Genomic DNA, 16866 nt, shown 5'->3' on the forward strand with positions numbered 1-16866 from the left:
TACAATCCAGACACTTTGAATTTACAAACAATTTCATTTATTAAAATTAAAACATTGTCCATGTCGTAAGATCAGTCAGCAGTCACATTCACATTCATCTTGAACATTTGAGTCTGCATTGGTCTGCCAATGAATGTTCCCGAGGATGCTCCTTGGGACAGAGTGAAACATGTTAAGCAATTTTTGACTTAATTAATATATTTAGCATGATGTGTCTCATGGAAGTTTTATTATTAAAATTGATCACTTCATGTTATGGTTAGGTTTGATTTATTTTCACATTTTTTTTTGCAATTTTGTATAAAAGTATTAAAACATTTACTGCTAAATGATATTATTTTTTAAGACAGTGAATGCATATATGCATTGCAGGAAAAAATGGAACCCTTATAGGATCACTTGTGTTTCTGTCTGTCTGTCCGTCTGTCACAGCCTATTTTCTCCGAAACTACTGGACTAATTAAGTTGAAATTTGGTACACAGATGTAAGTTTGTGACCCAAAGACGGACATGTAACGTATACAAATGAATTTTAAATATGGAGGCCACTTTAGGGGGGTAAATGAGAAAATTAAAAAATAAAGTTTTTCAAAGTATATCGTGTTACATATTAAATAAAAGAGCTCATTTTAAGAATCTCAAATATATTTTTTTTTATAATTCTAGGATAAACAGTTTAGAAGTAATTCAAGAAAATAGGCAAAAAATTACCATTCCCCCCCCCCCCCCCCCCCTTTATCTCCGAAACTACTGGGTCTAAAATTATGAAAAAAAATACACAAAATAGTTCTTTACCTATAGATGACAGGAAAACCTATTAGAAATATGCAGTCAAGCGTGAGTCGGACTACTTACTTAGTTTTTGATTCGATCCCTACGGGTTTTTTAAAGGCAATTCACTCGCATTTACATATAAAAAATACATTGTTTAAAATTGGGTAGTGTACGGATACGGAACCCTTGGAACGCGAGTCCGACTCGCACTTGGCCGGTTTTTTTTTAAATAGTCAACACAAGGCTCTTCATTATATTTTGCATTTGTTCTTCACCAGTACATATCAAAGAAGAGCCACAGAATGGACATCATTCAGACAGTCTGAAGGAGGCAGAGTGTGTCAAGCAAGAGACGGAGAGTGAAAATGAAATAAAGGAAGATCCCTCATGCTCCGACAGTGGGTGTGGTGTGAGCGAGGCAGCCATGCTGGCCGGCCTGTACACAGACCATGAAGTTAAAGATGAGCTTGTTCTGGGACAGGAGTGTCCATATCGACCTGATGTCACTCTAGTAGTTAATGGTAAGTTCTGTTTGCTGTCCATTGATATTGGTATTGGATGTTTTCTATGTATATAAGTTATATAAACATTTAGTACTACACTTAGTAGTAGTATCACTACACTTTCTACTACACACTCACAAAGTCCCCCGCGCGTCTGCATGTTTGTGTGTTTGTATGTTCGCGATAAATTCAAAAACTACTGAATGGATTGTCATGCGATTTTCACCTATCAATAGAGGGATTCTTGAGGAAAGTTTATGTGTATAATTTGATAACCCGTGGGTTGCCGTTAAAAAAATATCCTTCTTCCTTCTTCCTCGCGTTATCCCGGCATTTTGCCACGGCTCATGGGAGCCTGGGGTCCGCTTGACAACTAATCCCATGATTTGACGTAGGCACTAGTTTTTACGAAAGCGACTGCCGTCTGACCTTCCAACCCAGAGGGGAAACTAGGCCTTATTGGGATTAGTCCGGTTTCCTCACGATGTTTTCCTTCACCGAAAAGCGACTGGCAAATATCAAATGACATTTCGTACATAAGTTCCGAAAAACTCATTGGTACGAGCCAGGGTTCGAACCCGCGACCTCCGGATTGAAAGTCGCACGCTCTTACCGCTAGGCCACCAGCTTTCGCCGTTAAAAAAATATATACTAAAAAAAATTCAACACAAATGGAAAATAATGTAAACAAATATGACCGATTTTGTTTGCTTTTGACATATACCTGTTTACACCTGGCAACCCCGCATATAGGCAGAGGGGAAATCAGGCAACCTTTACTTTTTCAATTCTGTTGGGTATATTCTATTCTCTTAACTAGTGAATGATTTTTTTCAATAACAATGAAATGAGGAAAGTAGATGAAATAATATAAAAAAATCTTTAATATTATTCCTACGTAATTTAACTAGGAAACTGATCGATGTGTAGATGTGAATATTAGGTATCTATCATTTATTTCTTATGTATAATAAATAACTGATGAGGGTATACATATTTCTTATACGGGATGTAGTACTAATATTTTAATGTCCATTGTGACCAGGTCACATTGGCTCTGTGCTCCGAGATTGCTGCGTGATACTCGAACGCCTCCCACACGTCGAGACGCTCGCCAAGCGCCAAGACACAACTCATACTGATACGGAATCTGATGACAAAAAATTATACGGCGCCAATCGCCAGACCCACGACACATCGTATACTGACACGGAGTCTGATACTGACGAATTATACGCTAGAGAGAAAGAACCGATATGTGATCTTTCTGGTGAAAGCTTCAGTCTAAAGTCAGATTTATTGAAACACGTCATGGATCATATCCACAGCCCTTCAAGCGCGGAGCAGGAAGGCAGTGGACACAGTTATGGTGAGTTTATTCAGTTCTTTGTATAATCGCGGTCAAAATCTGAGGACACAGTAATAATTAGCAACATAGTACCCATAGAAACACGAATACATTGACAATTTGACATCTATAGGTGCATACTATACTTATTTTAAATGCGGGTGTTGTCGGAACGGGTTGCAATTTTATAGTAGATAATCAACCGGACTAGACGAAAAACTCGTTTTTCTTATTTCCTACTTTTGGTGCGTCCACCAACAACTTTTTACTTCTTTCGCCGATGCCTCGTACATGTTACTAGGCGGTGTAGCAAAGAAAGGCTTCTTTAGTAATTTTAATATACCGATGTAATTCAATGACTTTGGAGGTATTTTTAGACTGCCTAGTCAACGTGATAATTCGTTGAAACCATCTATGTGGTCTTATAACATGTTAAGACAGTGTAACAATGTTTCAGCATTTGATGGTCAATGGACGCAGGAGCAGGAGCGCGCCCTGTGCCGCAAACACGCTATTCGGGACTGCTGCGTGCTTCTCAAACGCCTCCAACACCACGAGGCTCTCGTCAGCAACGATACCCAATACATAACTCAAACTGAAACGGAATCTGATACAGAGGAAGTACACACTAGAGTTGACTATGAGAAACCAACATGTGATCGGCCTCGGACTAAACAATTGTATCAAAATTCAGAAATTCATATTTATGAGTGTGACATTTGTAGTAAAATATTTCAGCGAAAAACTAGCTTAAAGCATCATATTAAAACGCACTCGACCCAGTCACAGTCTAAGGACTTTAAATGGAATAACATGGGAGAGAAATCATACTACTGCGAAACATGTGGAAAGCATTTCCCAGCTAAATATCGGTTGAAAAGACATTTACTAACTCACATGGACATAAGACCATATTCGTGTGATGTATGTGAAAAACGATTTAGATATTCGAGTCATTTAAAACGTCATACACGGATTCATGGTGACATACGACCATATTTGTGTGAGGTATGTAAAAAACGCTTTAGAACTGGGACTGATTTAAAAAATCATACACTGATTCATGGTGACATGAGACCATATTCGTGTGATGTATGTAAAAAACGATTTAGATCTGGGACTAATTTAAAAAACCATACACTGATTCATGATGACATAAGACCATATTTGTGTGACGTATGTAAAAAACGATTTAGAACTGGGACTGATTTAAAAAGCCATACACTGATTCATGGTGACATAAGACCATATTTGTGTGACGTATGTAAAAAACGATTTAGAAGAGGGGGTGATTTGAAAAAACATACACGGACTCATAGTGGGGAAAAACCATACACATGCAAAATATGCAACAAATGGTTCACGCAACTGTCAAGCTTAGTGCGACATGAATTAACACATACTGGAGAAAAGCGGTTTTCCAATGACATATGTAACAAGCGGTTTGTGCGAAAAAGAGATGTAGAGAGACACATTGACAACATTCCTTTATTACGTAAGACTATTTAGGGAGTGGGGCGACTGGGTTTTTGAGTTTTTATATGTTTTCCTAGCAAAGCTCGGTCTCCCAGATATTTCATATAATTTGTAATAAAAAAGGTCAATACACATCAAATTGTGTAAACATATTTTCTATAATGTTAATATCCAGGGAGGAAAATGAGGAAGGCGTTTGTATGGAGAAGCGGTCGTCTCGTCCCCTTTCCTCTTATCAGTTTTAAAAAGATGTGTAGTCTATCTCGCGGGCGAGGTGCTGTCGCGCCGCTCCTGTGTTAAGCCATAGAGTAATGTAAGTAAAGAAAGAGTGGCAGCTCCATACGTCAGTTTTCTTACCAAAACGAGAGTTATTTCGTAGTCGACGTCTAACGTCAAGAAGTGGAACTATCAGTACCGCTACTTGACACCAGATGTCACAAGTGTCGCTACTAACGAAAAATGTACTACTAAAACAATTTACAACTAATATTATAAACAGATGGAGTTGAAAATAGACTTCCAGTTAATCTGGTTATAATATTAGCTAAAATTGTTGAGCATTAGAGTTTTCGTTCGCCGCGACATCTATTGTCAACTAGCAGTACTGATAAATTCCGCTACTTACGCTAGATGTCGACTACGAAATAACTCGCGTTTTGGTAAGTAAACTGATGTGTGGAGTTACCACTCTTTCTTTACTTATATTACTCTATGGTTAAGCCTATAGCACGAATTTACACATGTCATTGCAAAGTTCACACAATCTTTTGAAGTGAAAACTTCTTTAGCGGCGCTGTGCACTTTTTGAGGTGGGGAAAAAATGTTAAACTCGAGACAGCGTAACGCGTAACGCGCTGACGTCATGTGTGACGGACAATGTCATTGTTTTTGATTTAAATGCCATCTAGTGAGTTTCCCTCAAACTGGTATTGATAATTATAACTGTAGTAAGTCAAGCCAAGTAAGTCTTACATAGTGCTGCAGATATTTTGCACTAGATGGCGCTGTTATTAATATTTTGAGTTACAATGTCGTTGAGTTTTCACTTCTGCCGGCACTCCCGGAGTGCACCCCGTTGTTTTTTCAAAATTAATCAGTACCTAACTCCTTAAAATGATGAAGTTATAATATGTAAAATACATAAATGTGTCATAAGTCCATTGTGATAAAAGTGTGCTACGTTTTACACACGAGGCGACGTTGTGCATTTAGAAAGCCGATGTGTGTAATGACCAATTGCACACGTGTTACATACGACGATTTCAACACACTTGCGAGGAAAAAAGAAACATACATAATATATTAATTAAATTTTAAGGGGCCCACTGATTAACAGTCCGCCGGACAGTCAGACTGTCAGTTGTTAAGAACTGTCAAAATTTTGTTCTAACTGACAGGCCGATACCGTCCGGCGGACTGTTAATCAGTGGGCCCCTTTAGCCCTGCATCTGTCATACTGCCTGCCATGCCGGCGCCCCCTCTTCCCTGCCGCGGCTGCCCGGGCCCCGGCGCCCCGAGTCCGCGTTGTAAAATCTACTTGACCAATTTAAGAATCCCTCTCCATACATATTATTAGCAATAAAAATAGTTACAATCTTAACTCGATCGGTTATCATACATTACCACACGAGTGCAAAGCACAATATAAAAAAGCACGCGTGCGTAGAGGCGGTTATGAGACTAAAAGCGGTTCAATAAGTTCCACATTACGAGCAAGTGTGTTGATAAAACTATTTAGATCAATTTGTTTATTATTGAAAACTGCATGCTATTTTTTTACTACTGTCACAGTGTACGTAAAGGCGTATCCAGATTAGTCAATTTTTCGCCAATCTGATTAAATTGCCCGATCGAATCAGGAGGTTCGGACGCAAACGCCAATTTGACTCGCCGAATGCAACCGCCGATAATGGCCGATATTACCGATAAAATGAAGCGCGGACGCAAGAATAGCAAATTGTGAGGCCAGTATTTTCGTTCTGGGCTATTTTTTAATTTAGAGGGCTCTAAAGCCCCCCATTCACACTCCTACCTTGTAGTCCGCCTCGTAGTCCGCCTCGTTGGGTAGGATTGTGTATGGGGGTTGCGGACTACGAGCCGTCCTACAAACGGCTAAACGGTAGGACGGCTAGTAGTCCGCAACCCCCATACACAATCCTACCCAACGAGGCGGACTACAAGGTAAGAGTGTGAATGGGGGGCTTAATATCACCATAAATCTAAAATTGGAGATTGATGCCAATTTCATTTCTGATCAAATCGACCGATTTGATCAGTCCCGTCTGGATACCACTTAAATAACATGATGATGATGATGATGCATTCCTGTTATCCCTCATTAGGGACATAGGGCTCGCAGAAGAATCCTCCATTTGTCACGGTCTTGAGCGGCTTCTTCCAGCTCTTAAATAACATGAAGTCACTAAAATATTTTCAAAGTGTAAACGAGCGTTTCTTTTATTTTTTGCCATTTTTATATATTGTAACCTTCTCTGCCACTTTTGTGTTATTTCTTGTCAGGATTGTAAGCCCTTTTCATAGGACAGGATAGGAGAAAAAAAGTGTCACATTTTTCATACAAACGGCTAACCGGTCCGGTGACGTGGCGGTGGACGTCATCGCTGTTGCTGTGGAGTTAATTTGATGCGGCGGCGGGTTTGTCACCAACAATGGTAAAATAATATAAAATAGAATAAAGCAATTTCAAAATTCTTGCTTGTGTTTCATTGCTCTACCTTGTACTGCCCAATGTGCATTATATTATAGTCTACATCCCGTTTCAATCTAATCAGAAGCAATCATAAACCCTGAGGTTATAGTCCCATAGAAAATTTGAATTTCGGGCCATTTTCTACTGACAAAGTGGTTTGACAGACTATGGGTCGGTTGCACCAAACTGTTCGTATCGTTAAAGAGTTCGCAAAATTTATATGTATAGAAAGTTTCATAGTAAAGCGCCGGGGTGCGCCGGCTGACGTTGATCAGTCTGTCAAATGTGGTCGGTGCAACTGTGGGGCTACCGCGAATACCGAAAATCGTCAATTGCGGGCAATTCTGACAGATAAAACACGGTTTGCTACCGCGAAGACAGCCGTCATCGAGCGGCCCGTTCGAAAGACGATTATGGATCGAATAACGTTCCATAGACCTACCGCGAAACGCAATTTTCGGAGTTTTTGACAGCACGAAATTCGTAAAGAACTGTCAAAACACACGTTACCTCAAGAGCTAACGTTGTTCTTTCGTTTATCACAGTGCTGCCAGATAACTCACCTTTCAGCTTTTTATCCCGTTTTTGTGGCAGTGAATCCGCGCATTGTTTTGCAAATATTTTGAATGTCCTCGGTTTTTGAGCACTGCAGCGGGATGAATAAATAGATATTTGGGGATTATGCTCGATCAACTCGCAGTTTCAAAGCAGTGCTCCTGTTTTTTCAACTTCATGACCTGGCAATTTCATTCTGTCATAATAGGGTATCATGCCCTTCGTGTATCTTATTATTATAGTTGATTGTGTCGTGCTGCGTGAAATTGTACTGTTTGTTTGTGAACTATTACAAAGATGTTTCTGTCGCAAGAGAACCTGGCTGAAGAAATCCGGCAACAAGCCGCTTCTATAGGTGCCTAATGCGAGAAAAATTCCGCTAAGTGAAAGTTCTGGACGCGGAGTTTGTAAATACCACGCTGCATATTTCCACATCCACGACGAATAGCTGTAGGACCCTGTTCAATAAGGTATACGTTTTACATTATTTCGTAAGTCATTAATCAAATAGTCAAAACATTGAACATTCACAATAAAAGGTCTAGAGCATTGCAAGATGTATGTTTCAAGTATTCAAAGTTCTACCTTCATGGGAAGCTATGTAGTGTCTGTCAGTATCTAATTAAAATAATATACCATTTGATAGAATGTATTTTTGTATTATACAGAAGATATTAATTTAATAATATATGTATATAAATGTTATGGGACAATCTTACCCAAATTGACAAAGCCCCACAATAAGCTCAAGAAGGCTTATGTTGTGATATATAATAAATACACACATGGAAAACACACACCAAATGACTCAGGAACAGATATCTGTGCTCATCACATAAATAAATAATGCCGAGATTCAAACTGAGTTGTTCGCAAAGTAGTGTACTTCTACGTTATTTTTCCATTTAAACTTTTATGGCAGGCAGATTATCAACATGAAGTGGGCCGGGACCAAATGGATGCCTGTTTCTCAGCAAGCGGTGTCCAACTGCTAAATTACCCCGGTCTTATCAGTATGGGCTATCATTAAAGCCGGGTAAGTGAAATTTGTTTACATTATTTATAATAACCTCATATCAGATAAAATAATACTGTGAGTACCTGGCACACACTACTTAATATACCATGAATGAATATGAATTTATAAAATATACTGATAGATATTGTTAAAAAAAATATTGGTATAAAAAGAAGAATTGTCCAGTCAAATTGTATTTGTAATATATGGGTCTTCTTACCTGATTGAAATGTTAAAATAAATAAATACATAAAACATTTACAGTTAAGGTTGTTCTAGCCCCCACTCTATCTATACACAGTGTTCCTTATATGTAGGTAATCTTACCTACATACAATAATTACGTATCTAGCCAATTCTAAAAGAAGTTTACATATATACATAATTGATGCTAAGTAGTACTTAACCAGTATTTCAGTAAATACTTAGCAGGGCTCTTCTCAAAAAAATAGTTATACATACATTGTACATTAGAAGTAATGCACATTAATCTTATATCATATTTCATAAATTAAGTACTAATAATTTCATTCTGCATTCCAGGGGTTTTCGATGCACACATGTGACCCTTCATGGGCCATAGGAATATGAAGACCGCTTCTTGTATATCTTTTCCATCACGGAACAATGGTGTTCCGGACCTTTGGGAGGCGTGCGCGGAGCCGTAGGCAACACGTGAGTCCCTTTTGACACTTAATGAAATGTAAGGGGTAAACCGAGCGGATGCTGCCCTTGCCCGCGTCATGGAACACACGCAGAGGCAGCATCCGCCAGGGTGTAAGGATTATTGAGAGTTGATGGTATCTAAAATTAACTAGGCTAATGCGTGCAAGCGATGGTGATGATAAGTACTGAGCTAAGGGATATAAATGGTATAAAACGGACGACTGCCTAATAAAATGATACGCAATTTTATTTCCGGCAGATATATTATTATTATTAGTCTAATAGAAGCAGCTAAAACAGCTTGTCTATTTCTGTGCTTGTTTTGAAGGGCAATTTTATAAAAAAACCTACCTCTTATGTATACTACTGTTTACTATTGTAATAATGTTTTGAAAGTTGTCTCTTTAGTGTACCTTATAAAAAAAGATTGCCTCTTTATCCTGTTAGGAGGTTGATATATTGATCAGTATATTTCATGTTTTCCATGTGTGTAAAAATAATTTTGTGAAATAATAATCTTAACCAGTTTATTCTAATCCCAAAATATTTTAATTTTAAACTGGCTCTTAGCCCAGTCGGTAGTGACCCCGTCAATAAAACAGGAATTTTCGAGCTCGAATCCTGGTAAAGGTATTTATTTCTGTGTTTATCACAGATATATGATCCGGAGTTATTAATGTTTTATATTATTCTATCTATTGTATAATTATATCTTCATTTAGTACTCACAATACAAGCTTTATTTAGCTTACTATTGGACTAGGTCGATTTGTGTCTTAGCTTTTAGGTTTTTACGATTTGAATATATAAGTAGAATATAAAAAAATCACAAAACAATAAAAAATATATAAACATATTATTAAAAAAACTAACCTAGAATGCCGCCAGCAGCGGGGCAAGGCCCAAGCTGCCGGTGGTCAAGGCCGCAGTGAGAGGAATCGACGTAGGTACTATACGCGCCGTGTCCAAGATATTTATTAATTACTAGCTTCTGCCCGCGACATCGTCTGCGTGGGATGATGACGATGATTGAAAAAAACTAACCCTTTCTCGGGGCCCAAACTATATCCATACCAAATTTAGTCCAAATCGGTTCAGGGGTTTAAGCGTCAAGAGGTAACAGACAGACACACTTTTACGCGCATTTATAATATTAGTATGAAAGTATGGATTGTTAATTTATTTAATTTACTAAGCCTTACATTACTTATTTTCAGACTTTATAGAAGATGTGTATACTACTGTATACCTACTCTAAAATATTCATGATTTGAATTTGACTTCCTTTTTTTGTAACTTCGTACTAAAGTGAAACAGAAATTAACAACAACTGACGTTTGGTTTTCAGATACGGGATCATATCAATTACGTGGACAAGTCGTATGGTGGGACAACCTACGACACCTTTATATGGAGCAACAGCGTTAGTCGAGATTACTTCGAGCAGCTGGCATGTGTGGCACCAGCGAAATAGTGTACATTAGGTAGGTATGTGTTATAATTTATATAAATATATTTGGTGTTTCTAATCACGCACTACGATACCACAGTAATATTAATAAGCATGTGTGTGTATGTGTGTGTGTGTGTTCATTTTTATTAATTCACACACACACACACACACACACAATCAATTAATCGTTTAGTTAGCGCATCATGGAAAAATCGGGCAAGTGCGAGTCGGACTCGCGCACGAAGGGTTCCGTACCATATAAAAAAAAAAAAAAAAAAAAACGGTCACCCATCCAAGTACTGACTACTCCCGACGTTGCTTAACTTTGGTCAAAAATCACGTTTGTTGTATGGGAGCCCCATGTAAATCTTTATTTTATTCTGTTTTTAGTATTTGTTGTTATAGCGGCAACAGAAATACATCATCTGTGAAAATTTCAACTGTCTAGCTATCACGGTTCGTGAGATACAGCCTGGTGACAGACGGACGGACGGACGGACGGACGGACGGACGGACGGACAGCGAAGTCTTAGTAATAGGGTCCCGTTTTACCCTTTGGGTACGGAACCCTAAAAAATGATTTACAAAATTGTCGAATGACGCTAGATGTAAAATGTGGATGACTGAAAAAATAGGAATAAATTAGAATTGTAAAATACAAGCAAAAGGGAGCTAAGCTAACTAAATTCGTACTATGGTGAAATATAAATTAACATTATGTAACGTTCGGTTTTCAGATATGGGAACAAGTCAACTACATCATTAACATGGACGCGTCGTACGGCAGGGCAACCCACGACGCCTTCATATGTAGCATTAGCATTAGTCAAGACCACTTCGAGCAGCGGGCATGTGGTACCAGCGAAATAGCGCACATTAGGTAGGTAGGTATGTTATAACTTAATAATTTATATAAATATATATTGTGTTCTTAATCATACACTAAACGATCCTACAGTAAGATCAATGAGCCTGTGTGAGTGTATGTGTGTGTTGGGGGCTACGTACTACAGACAGACATAGATGCACATGTTACGTCAGGGGTTCATTAATGGTTTAACGCAGCGGTCGGCAACAGGCGGCCCGCGGGCTGCATGCGGCCTGCTAATCTTTCGCTTACAGCCCGGCCCGCGAGTCTTGCTGGCTATTTTGTATGTAATATTGACAAACGACAATATCTGATAAATTCACAAATATTAATAAAGTGCGGCCCACTTCAACATTGTTAACAACTATGTACTTATGTGGCCCTTGGCTGCTAAAAGGTTTAGCTGATAGCACACGCAGTGCAACTGTTATTTTAAACGTCAAACTTCTATGAAATTATGACGCATAAATAACACTTACCTACACTGTGCATGCTATCAATATCGTTGCAGCCTTATCTTGGTCTAATTCTAGTTGCAAAATGTGGAGGACGGAAATAATAGGAATATAATTGTGTCTTATTTTATATTATTATCCCTGACAGAACGGCAATAATTGCCGCTTATTGTATATGCATTTAGGGTGAGAGACTCTTCGTTTGTTAGTGTTAGTAACAAATAAATGTTTCCATTGCGGCCTTCAGGAAAGGTTCCGTAACACCAGCGATGGTTTTTAGGCAGATATTAACCCACTATTAATATAATGTGCTTATTATAATTTTAGAAGACTCCGGGTATCCACTGCGGGAACACGGGACACCTTATGATTTCTGCAACCGGCGCCGCAGAAGAATCCCCGAGGCTATAACGCCATACAAAATAAGGCGCGCTCCACTATAGAGCTAACATTTGGGATATTAAAAGGTAACTTAGTGTTATGGACACTGATTTGCAGTTCTTTATTATTTTTTATTTATTCAGGCAAACACTAAGTATAAGTTTACAGCTGCAAGATGCCAAGACACTTATACTGTTAATAATACATAGTCAGTATCATAAAATTCATAAATATGTACACACTTTTCGAACTATCTCTAACATACATATTATGTATTACTAAGTTACCTAGACATTTAAAAAAAACTGATATTAAGTAACATAGGCAGAGTTAAAAAAAATCCTGATACTACGTTGTAGGGACGGCCACTTGTCTGCGAATATGTCTGCGTTTTGGACTGTAGCTATGAAGTTAACCTTTCATTGTGTAGATTTGCATTGGGGGGTGACGAGAAAGCTGTTTCATTCGCCGACAGATCCAACAACCATCGGCATAGGTCCTACTATAGGCTTATACTTAGATACGCTTTCCCCAGGGATAGCACGCGCATTGTTGGTGTGTGTCTGTTTCCCGGCGACACTTCAACGACATGTAACTATTACACGTCGAAAACTTTCAAAATGGCGAAGTCATTGTAAAATAGCGTCTAAAGAAAATAAGAATCATAAAATTAGTATTCTAAATCAGCGGTCGGCATCATTTTAGCAGCCAAGGGCCACATAGTAGTTAAAAAGTTGAAGCGGGCCGCACTTTGTTAATATGTGTTACTTTATCAAACATTGTCGTTTATCAATATTACATACAAAATAGCCAAGGGGGCTCGCGGGTCGCAAGTGAGAGGTTCACGGGCCGCCTGTTGCCTACCGCTGTTCTAAATAATAATGAAATTCCTAGTAATGTAATGAAGATGTCAAACAGTAATATTAGTACATAGTAAGTATAGTAATAATTCTAATACCAGTTCTTATGATGTTTCAGTTACACCACCACCATGGCCACTACTGTCTGATCTGTGATCCGTGCTGTGCCTATACGCGAAGACCGTACTCCCGACGACGGCGATGAAAATAACACTGCCGGCTTTTCAAGGAGCTACATTACCAGCTGATAATGCAACTATTACCCAATGCCCCGTACCTACGTAGTATAGAAGAAGACTAAGACTTATCTACTATATAAGCAGAGGCTAGCAAACTAGTCTTATTTCCTATGAGGCCATGCTGTGGTAATTATTAAATTCACCTTAGAAAGCTAATGTAAGGCATAAGGATAATAAGGCACATATATTTGAATCGCCTCCTTTACAGGAATAAATTGTGTAATTTATTGTACCTGCTAGTTAAACTAATACACGATTAGCAGCACTAAGAGTTGTATTGGCCAAGTTGACTACGGAGTAATATACCTAGCAGGTACAATAAATTACATTTGTTTCTGGGGGATTTAAAATATGTGTCTCAACCAGACACAGATTGTGCCGATTGTGTTATTAACTATGATTGCATAACTTTGTCTAGTATAGTTCTGAATATTTGACCATCGATATAAATGATGTAGATATACAAAGATAGATAGATAGAATACTTTAAAATTTAAAGATGTATAATGCGTGTGTTTATTTTTCAAAATTCCATGGCAAAATTTTGTTACAAAACAATCAGTGTAGTAGTATAGTATATAACGATAAGCAAACATGTTACTCGTAAAGGAACACACGAACGAAATATATAAGACTTGTAATGTAAAAATCTAAATGTTATATTATATCTGAGTTGTGTAAACTTCGAAAACTTTTGGCTGTGGCGGCGAACAATTATTTCATGACACGGCAGGCGTGCCTTACGCCATAGAATATGATCGCACGCCTGTCGTGTCATGCGCCACACGTTGAAATCATTGATGACACGCCTGTCGGACAGGCGTGTCATCAATGATTTCAACGTGTGGCCTGTCGTGCCAACCGCACCGAAACGGTTATAAATGTACCTATGATAAATAATTGTATAAGGTTAGGTAGGCTATTTTATTTCTTACTCTTGTATGTGCAAATAAACATAGTCAATGATTAGTCAATAATATGTAAATGACATTAGAGTGAGACCAAGATAAGTATGCAGCGATTTTTATAGCAAAAACGTGCAAGTGTATTTTAAATTCCAAATTTCTATGAAATTATGTATTTAAATAACATTTGCGCGTCTGTGCTATAAAAATCGCTTAATATCTTGGTCTGACTAACTCTTTTCGAATGTAGACAATAAGGGAGGAGGAGGAAGCTTCTGCCCATTTGCCGCCTGTTTGTGCATGTGCTGAATGTGTTAGTCCCGAATTTTATTATATTAATATTTAAAATATAATTATACAATTTTAACCCTTTACCAGGCTGACATTTCGAAAATGACAATTGAATGTTTTACTCATCAAAAATAGAACAGATGTTTGAAGTGCCATACGTGGGAAATATAACCCTTAACCCTTAGCCTGGTAAAATTGTTAAATTTTTTACACAAATTAATAAATAAAACAATGTTAATGTGAAGACAAACTTTTTATTGAAAATCTCCCAACTACGTGTTCCACCACTGCCCGACGATCTGCGAGATATAGTCGCGACGCTTCCGTGTACTGATAAAAATAGCTAAATTCAATAAAATATACCTTGCGTATAATTTTATTATTTTTATTTTAACAAAAATCGGACAAATCTCTATATACATTATACACTTTCAATAAAGAATATTTCAAATCAGTCTAAGCAAATAAAGTTATAAAATTAATGTTAAAAAAAGACCAAAGTTTTTTCCACCGCATCAGTTCGCGGGTGTATAAGTTGGCTTCGATCACCTTCATCTCCAGCACCACCTCACATTCTTGTGGCTCCTGTTGCGATTGACCGGGTTGGAGTTGTGATTAGGCGACGGACCGGCGCGGCTGGTAGACTGGGAGTCGAGGGCAGGATAGCCCTATGAGGCGCTGCCAGACATGCTCTGGAGTCTGTGGAAATGTTAATAAAAACAAGAATTATATTTAGATATATACAAATTATTGTATTAAACCATACTCCAGTGAACGGTGTGAAATTGAAATTAAGTTTATATGTCAAATCTAATTATTCTTATTTATTATAATTTGGACATTTGTAGACCTTTAAAGCATGACGTATAGGATATATAAGTATGTAGCCAGCCTACTTGGCATCTAGGTAAGTAGGTACCCATGTACCTAGTTGGCGTTGGGCAGACACTTTTATTTCAAAGAAAGTATGAAAGTGAAAGAAAATCGTAGATTATATCATTCACAATCAGGATAGTTTCATGAGTACGAAACGTTACTGTGATCCAAATCAGTAAAAATGCCTACCTTTGTTGGCCTCCATATCATTATAGAAATTTCCATTTTCCAGCAATAGCTGGAAGCTATAAGCTTGAACATATTCCTTGCCAGGGTGCTCACTGTAGGTCCATTGTGATTCCCACTAGTCTGAAACTAAAAAAACACATGAATTAGAGCATATTTTTCTAAAATAACCGGCTACAGGAGCTTCGGACAATCAATAGACTATTTGACCTTAAGAACTTACAAAGTAATAAAATAAATTACTTTTGAGAAAATATTAATAATAGGTAGATTGAAGATTATCCTTTAAACTGCTAAAATAATTATTTTATGTAAAAACTACAACTGTTTAACAAGTATCTTATTCTTATTTGTTTCATAAGTCGAGCGAGAGTAACCAAAAGTATGCAACGAAACTATGTAGTTTCGAAAGTCATCGGGTACTAGGAAGTAATTTATATGTTTAAAAGCAACTAAAATAATCAAAAGTAGGTACATTGTGATACATAGTTTCAAAAAGTCGTCAAGTACTTCAATTATAACGGTAATTTCTTCTGCTTAGAAAGTTTTTTTTAAAGACAAGATAAAGATTTTCTTACCTTTTCAATGTAAATACAAATTTTATAATATTAAAATATGTGGTACAACAGACAAAGATCGGCGACATCAAGACAGCCATGAGACAGTAAACAATGAATTTGACATTGACAGTCTTGACACTACTGCTTAATCTATTAAAATTATATTCGACAAACAGCAAAAAATGTTAAATTGGTATTAAAACTTATTCTACGAAGGTTTTTAGTATCATTGTACGTTATAAGTACGTAAAACTAATTATTTAAGTATATCTAACTCAGTTTTAAGTAAATTATTAATTTACCGGTTTTATGTCCCAGCGTAGGATGTGAAGTGTGATGCACACTTAACGTTAGGTTCGTTCATTCCATTCACGTCGGTCAATTCTATGGATTCGAAAGACGTAAGCCAAAACGAAAGAGTTTCCCGGTAGGCTTCAGTTGGTTCGTTCGAACTAATTTACGTGCGGATGGCGCTCTATCGTTCGATTTTCACGGTAGGGCCCCTGGCCCTATGTAAGATGACAGCTATGCTTTTTTACAAATGAAAATAGCACAGAGTAGAAAATTATGGAAAGCAAACGATCGTATAAGGCCGCATTCCCTACACTACAATTAGATTGGAGCCTTGAAGCAGCCTTTAATGTTTACCTATAGCCTCCTCCTAACTCGTGCGCGAATCGCGGCGCAAAGCCGCGAACGCGAGTGTGGAGTCCTGAACGCAGACCTGCGAAATCGACTCCAC

At 37.8% G+C, this 16866-nt stretch overlaps 1 long non-coding RNA gene across 1 annotated transcript; it reads left to right on the top strand.

Moving 5' to 3' along the window:
* The first annotated feature begins 7932 nt into the window (after positions 1-7932).
* On the top strand, positions 7933-13611 carry LOC134803002 (uncharacterized). The gene is made up of 6 exons (XR_010145926.1): positions 7933-8402; positions 8928-9059; positions 10399-10534; positions 11241-11387; positions 12154-12293; positions 13186-13611. It is a non-coding gene; the product is annotated as an uncharacterized LOC134803002 (long non-coding RNA).
* Positions 13612-16866: the final 3255 nt, after the last annotated feature.

Source organism: Cydia splendana, chromosome 25 (assembly GCF_910591565.1).
Source record: "Cydia splendana chromosome 25, ilCydSple1.2, whole genome shotgun sequence".
Classification (NCBI taxonomy): domain Eukaryota; kingdom Metazoa; phylum Arthropoda; class Insecta; order Lepidoptera; family Tortricidae; genus Cydia; species Cydia splendana.